General features: G+C 38.1%; 1 long non-coding RNA gene across 1 annotated transcript; it reads left to right on the forward strand.

Annotated features, from left to right (window-relative positions):
* Positions 1-468: 468 nt before the first annotated feature.
* On the forward strand, positions 469-6278 carry LOC122458940. Its single transcript, XR_006279303.1, has 3 exons — positions 469-604; positions 1298-1487; positions 5801-6278. It is a non-coding gene; the product is annotated as an uncharacterized LOC122458940 (long non-coding RNA).
* The last annotated feature ends 227 nt before the right edge of the window (positions 6279-6505 follow it).

Below are 6505 nucleotides of genomic sequence, written 5' to 3' on the forward strand. Positions count from 1 at the left end.
CCAGTACTGTGGTTGATATGAAGACAACTAATGTATCTGACCCTTAAGGAGTTCAATCTATTGTGCTACATTATTGAAAAGAAGATTAAGAGGTGATTTGATCATGGTCTGCAAGTACCTACACAGCGAGAAGATATCCAGTACCAAAGAGCTCTTTAATTTAGCAGTTGAAGACATAAGATCCAGTGTCCAGAAGTTGAAATTAGACAAATTCAGACTGGAAACCAGGCACATATTTTACCCCTGAGGATAATTAAACATTAGAACAACCTACCAAGGGACATGGGGGATTCTCCATCAACTGAAATCTGTAAATCAAGATTATATGTCCATTTTAAAAATATGATATTAATCACACAAGTTATGGGGAGTGAAATTGGAATTAAGGATGAAATTCTATGGTCTGTATAGGTAATCACAATGTCCCTTCTTGGTTTAAAGTCTATGAATCTTGACAGAATGACAATTGGGTAAATTCAAGAGGCTCAAGAGGAATTGCAAGAGTGGGGAAAATGTGGAGACAATTTTTTGAGGGAGAACCATCCTCTGCATTGTGTTGCCCCTGGCTGCCTTCCATCTTGGAAGCACAAAGAAATTATAAAAAGTATGTGAGATTTTTTCCCTGTCAGTTCTTGAAAAGGTTTTTATGTACCTGCAGGCCCTTCCATCTCTCTCTTGCAATTTAACAAATGGCTCATATTTCTGTGAAGGCTATTCCTTACACAGCAATTTTTCTTTAGCATAACTTTATGGCTTGCTAACTGGCCCTTTAAGTTTTTTCATCCACCAGAAAAATAGTATATCTTTTCTCCTTTTGGGGACTGAGCTTTCCTTGTAAATCAGGATCCAGATACTACCTTTGCTAAATGTTAACACTGAGTAATAATATCTGTTTGCAGAGCACTTGTCAGAATATGATCAATAACGTTTAATATGTATGAATAAAATAAAACCAAATTAAAATAACACAACACATAGGCCATATAAAGCTCTGATAACTAACCCAGTGGATGAGGAACATGGAAACAGTATATTCAAATGGGGAATGGATATGACCTTGCAAACAGATCAGTACAAGAATAATTCCATACACACAAAGAACAACATGACCTTATGATTTGTATTCATAAGACATTTTTACACTTGAAAGAATGCATTAAATAAATGGGCCAAATGCATCCCTAGTTTACGTATACATTTAACTCAAGTTTGATCAACAGCAGGGCATAAAAGTATACTCTGATGCTTTAAAATATATAAAAAACTGATTAGGTTCTTAAATTGTTACTGCATACAGAGCTTTAACATTGCAAACAGATATATTAAAAAGCAACCTGAAAAGTTTTTGCTACCTGCTAATAAAGACTCCAGTCCTGCAAGATCACGTGACACCTGAAGTGGTTCAAGAGGCTGAATTCTGCACCCTGATTTAAGTGTCTCATCAACTCTTGCAGGGAAGCATGGAAACCTGAATTTGAGTCCTGCAGGTAAATACAGGAGGAAATTATTTTAAAATATATAATTCATAGCTGTATATTTAAATATTTTTAGGTGTACCCAGGAATTCTGTGATTCAGTCTCCTAGCTCCATTAGGCTCCTCTGAAAATCCCAGACTTACACTGTATTGTTTGGATGTTTTAAGACCTTAAAATGTAAAACAAGAAATGGAGTACTGATGGCAAATCAATTTATGCACTGTAGGTTGTGTTTGTTGGGAATAGGAGTTTATTCAGTACAAAAACTGTCCCATTAATGACTTGTCTGACATTGGACAGATACCAACGTTAACTTTGCACAGTCAACTAATCTATCAACCCAGCTGACAATATATTGAGTTACATTATAAAAAGGTTCCATGTTAATTTAATGAGAGTGGGAAAACAGATTGGGTGCATATGTATCTCAAGAGAAGTGTAGGCTATTGACAGGATTAGCCAGGACTTCAAAGGAGCAATATAAATTTACATCAGCTGAGGATCTGATTCTAAGTATAAAAGACTATATGTCTGACTTAGATATACATAAATTCTAAGGCCAGAAGGGACCATTTTCCAGCAATGGTTACACCAGTGCCAAATACAGAGGTAAAATAATCTCTCTACTCCTCCAGATTCCCCTGTTTATGCATCCCAGGATCGCATTTGCTCTTTTGGTCACAGAGTCACAGTGGCAGTTCATGTTCAGCTTATTATCCACCATCAACCTCAAATATTTTTCAGTCATTGCTTCGCAGAATAGAGTCCCCCCACCCTGCAAGTATGGCTTACATTCTTTGTTCCCAGATGTATACATTTAGCAGTATTAAAACACATATTGTTTGCTTGCACCCAGCTTACTGACTTGCTAGATGTTATTTTAAAAAAATCAATACAAAATATTTTTTAAAGGTTATCTATTCGAGCTGGGTGAACAATTCACAAATATAGTCAATGAATAACCTATGTGGTGAATTTTATTGTACTTCTCTGAATTCAAGATTAGACAAATAATGTTTTGTTGTTCACCTACTTCAGAAGCATTCAGTCAGACAGTCGGACTCTGAACTATCATTCCGTGGCCAGATGCAGGTCATCCACCAAACTGCTATTCTTTTCTTATTATATTATACTATTTCTGTTTTGGTGAAGTAGTAATCAGGAAGATCCTATTTCTCTGTTCATTATTCACATAGCATCAAGTAATATGAGAAAATTCAAAATTAGAAAGGATAATTCAACAGTAGACAAATGCTTCTTTAATTAGGCCTTAAATTAGGTCTTGTATTCAAGTAATCTGCCAACCCAGAAGCCTGTTTTGACAGTTTCTGCCTGTGTATGCAGGAATATATCAAGAGGATTATGAAGCAATATGCTAATGGGCAGGGTGAAGCAGTTTATACTTCTTTTTAATCAGTGCTAATGTTTACAAGAAAAAACACACACTTTAATAAAGGATCTTCATGCATAATAACAGAAAGAATCAGGATGTTTTAAGATAATCTTGTTTGAATGTCTTATCAGAAGGTGAAATATATTTAAATAAATTCTCTATAGGTTAAAACCTCCAGGAAGAAGAATGGGCCAAATTTAAAGCAACAAAACCATACATGAGTGACCCAGGAAGAGGAAGGGATATGCAGAGATCCTGTGCAGGCCCTTGTGCCATGGAACTACGTTCTTCAGCATTTCTCCCCACAGGAGCACAGAATGGGAGGCTGTGGGTGTGCTGGATGGGCATGGGAAGTAAAGGTGTTGCAGAGGGGAAAGCTGCAGCAGATATAGGAAGAGAACAGCAAGCCAATGAGCTATAGCAACAGCAGTCCAGCTGCTCAAATTCTTCACCACCAGCTTCTGAGTTTTGGGGTGGAGGAAGAGTGGAGGATTCTATCCCCCAAACTATCAGGGTCTGAACTATCTCCTGTGTACACCTGGCTGGCACAGGGGGATTAGGATTTCACTCTACCTCAGCAGTAAATTTCAGCTGGATGAGAACAGTATTAAGAAAACAAACTATGCCAGAAAAAGCCATGAACTCATTATAATGAAGTAACAATTCTGAACTGAAGCAGGCACAATAAACCCTCTGTTAGTTCATAAATAGCAAAACAAAAAAGAAATCTTAATGAAACACTTGAAGCTCAGCTGTTTCATGGTATCTGCCTGCAGTATTTCAAAACATTTTTACTAATCACCTCAAACCCCACAATTAAGACTATAATGCTTTTTCAATTTAAAATTAATCTCACCAAAATTCCCTCTTTATCTTAACAAAGAATTGTGACTGGTTAGTGAAAGCAGGAATCCTGTATTTAAAAGAGATAAATCAGGGGCTATCATTCTACTTTCAAGCCTAAAGTGTTAAACTTGAAAATTAAGTATTTTTGCTGTTAAATGTTAGTCTGAATCATAGACTCATAAGACTGGAAGGGACCTCCAGAGGTCATCTAGGCCAGTCCCCTGCACTCATGGCGGGACTAAGTATTATCTAGACTATCCCTGACAGGTGTTTGTCTAACCTGCTCTTAAAAATCTCCAATTATGGAGACTCCACAACCTCCCTAGGCAATTTATTCCAGTGCTTAATCACCCTGACAGCTAGGAAGTTTTTCCTAATGTCCTACCTAAACCTCCCTTGTTGCAATTTAAGCCCATTGCTTCTTGTCCTATCCTTAGAGGTCCAGAAGAACAATTTCCCCCCCTCCTTCTAACAGTTTTTCAAATACATAAAAGGTTATGTCCCCCCTCAGTCTTCTCTTTTCCAGACTCAATCTTTCCTCATGTTTTCTAGACCTTTAATCATTTTTGTTGCTCTTCTCTGGACTTTCTCCAATTTGTCCATATCTTTCCTGAAATGCGGCGCCCAGAATTGGACACAATACTCCAGTAGAGGCCTAATCAGCATGGAGTAGAACAGAAGAATTACTTCTCGTGTCTTGCTTACAACACTCCTGCTAATAACCGTATGTGTGTATAGAGCACTCTCTCATCAACTTATCGTGTCTTCACCAGACTCGCTAAATCAATGCCTGCTGCATCAATCGCATCAGCAACAATTTAACCCGTAGTGAAGACAAGCCCAAAGGAGCCAGAAATACATCAGAGAATCTGTCCCTTTTCTAAACATTCTTACCATCCAACCTTGACCAGTGGCAGCAACAGCAGGAGCATCAGTGTAGATTAGGCACTAGGGGCCACTAGCATTCTAATCACTGGGTCAGACACACACTTGTTTAAGTAGCTATGATTGCTGGTACACTAGGGCTCCCATTGGTGGAATAGCAACAGTGGAAAATTTTAGGGCAAAGGGCTAGCATAGACAAAGGGTATGAGGGATGAGTATTGTCCCCTAAATCACAAACACAGCATCCTAGCTTTGACTTGAGGTCCCACCAGTAACTGACCAGATCCAACACTGATTAGCTTTGAGCTGACAAAATCACAGTCTAATGAAGCATAGCTATAGCCAGTACATCTTACTAATATTTATCACTTGTTAACAGCAGTGTGCATGAGACCGAAAAATGCATCTTCACCCCAGGGAGTTGACAGTTTTCTCTGACCACCCTGTCTGGATTTGTATGCACATATTTTATTGGACTGTGACACAAAGGGAAAAAATAATCCAAAGAGTTCTGATCTCACTACATTTTTGTCTATAAAGTGTTCATGAATCCTCTCGCATAAATGAATGTTAACTCCACCTTCTTTGTTTGTATCTTTACCTTTGTTGGGGTAGAGCTTTGAAGAATACATATCCAGGCAAGGCTGTTATTGCAAGGCAACACATGGCACATGATCACAAACCAAAAGGAGCTAGAGTCAACCACTTTTTTGTCTACACATTTTTGTATATGTTCTTTTACTCACTTAGACTCTCTTACCGCTCCCCACTATATTCAGCAATATACTGATTTTTTCCCCCACCCTAAAATAAATGATGTTAGTGCGTGTGAAAAATGTCAGAAGTTAAAGTCCTGTTTACTTACAGGTCAGATACAACCTGGGCAAAAGCAGTTCAACCTTCTCCACACTGATTTGCCAACATCTCTCAAACCTTAAAATACAGAGATTGCCTTTAGGGATGAGAAACATGTCACCGCAGGAACTCTCTGTTACTACATGGTTGTGCAGGGCCAAGTACAATGGGGCTCTGATACTGGGGGAGAAAAATGAAGATGTAGATGGAAGAAGGATGCAAATCAACAGTGGGAATTCAAATTTCAGATGGTCTTAGATTCTACATTGTTACCATGCCTACCAGGTGAATCAGAGACAACGTAAGAAGCCAAATGGAGATATTGATGTGCCTACCTTTTTTTAGTTGTACAGATTTAGACACTGGCAGTAAACCAGCTGCTACTCTATAGAAGGCCACAGCCTGGGGAAAAGTTCAGGCTGAAGAAACCCAACATAGAAAAAGACCAACGCAGCAAAGCAAAGATTAATTGATTTTATTGCTATCACAATCAAGCTTGAGAGTGCTGAGAAAAACAACAGCACAAAGCAGAAAAGAGTCATTATTAAAGCTGCAAAACAAAGGTGGGTCCCAGTTTTAAAATGTGGATATCCTTGTCTCTCTTTTGGACAGGAAATCCAAATGCAAATACATGTGATATACCTAAGTATCAGTTAGAACATCCAAATATAGGGTTTACTAAAGTATCCCATATTTGAAAATTGGGCCTGCATTCAAATACAAGATGGATCCAAAGATGGCTCCATTTATATGCCTACAGTACAAAGCAGCCTATTCTGAACTCAGTCTGTTGGAATACTTCCAATTGTATACTATGAGCTTTTAAAATTAAATGTAATAGTAAATATTGCTTAATCTTTCTTTGTAAAAGAATAGGGCTCTAACATAAGAAGTAAATTGCTCAGTGAGGAAATGAACAGGTTGGATTGGGAAACGAGGTGTTAAGAAGGACTGAGCTATGATCTGAGGACTTACATATTTAGAGTCTGTACTTTGTTTCCCCAGGGCCTTATAAATATTATTGAATGGTTCCATAGCAAAGAGTGACAG

This window comes from Dermochelys coriacea, chromosome 2 (assembly GCF_009764565.3).
Source record: "Dermochelys coriacea isolate rDerCor1 chromosome 2, rDerCor1.pri.v4, whole genome shotgun sequence".
Taxonomy (NCBI): Eukaryota; Metazoa; Chordata; order Testudines; family Dermochelyidae; genus Dermochelys; species Dermochelys coriacea.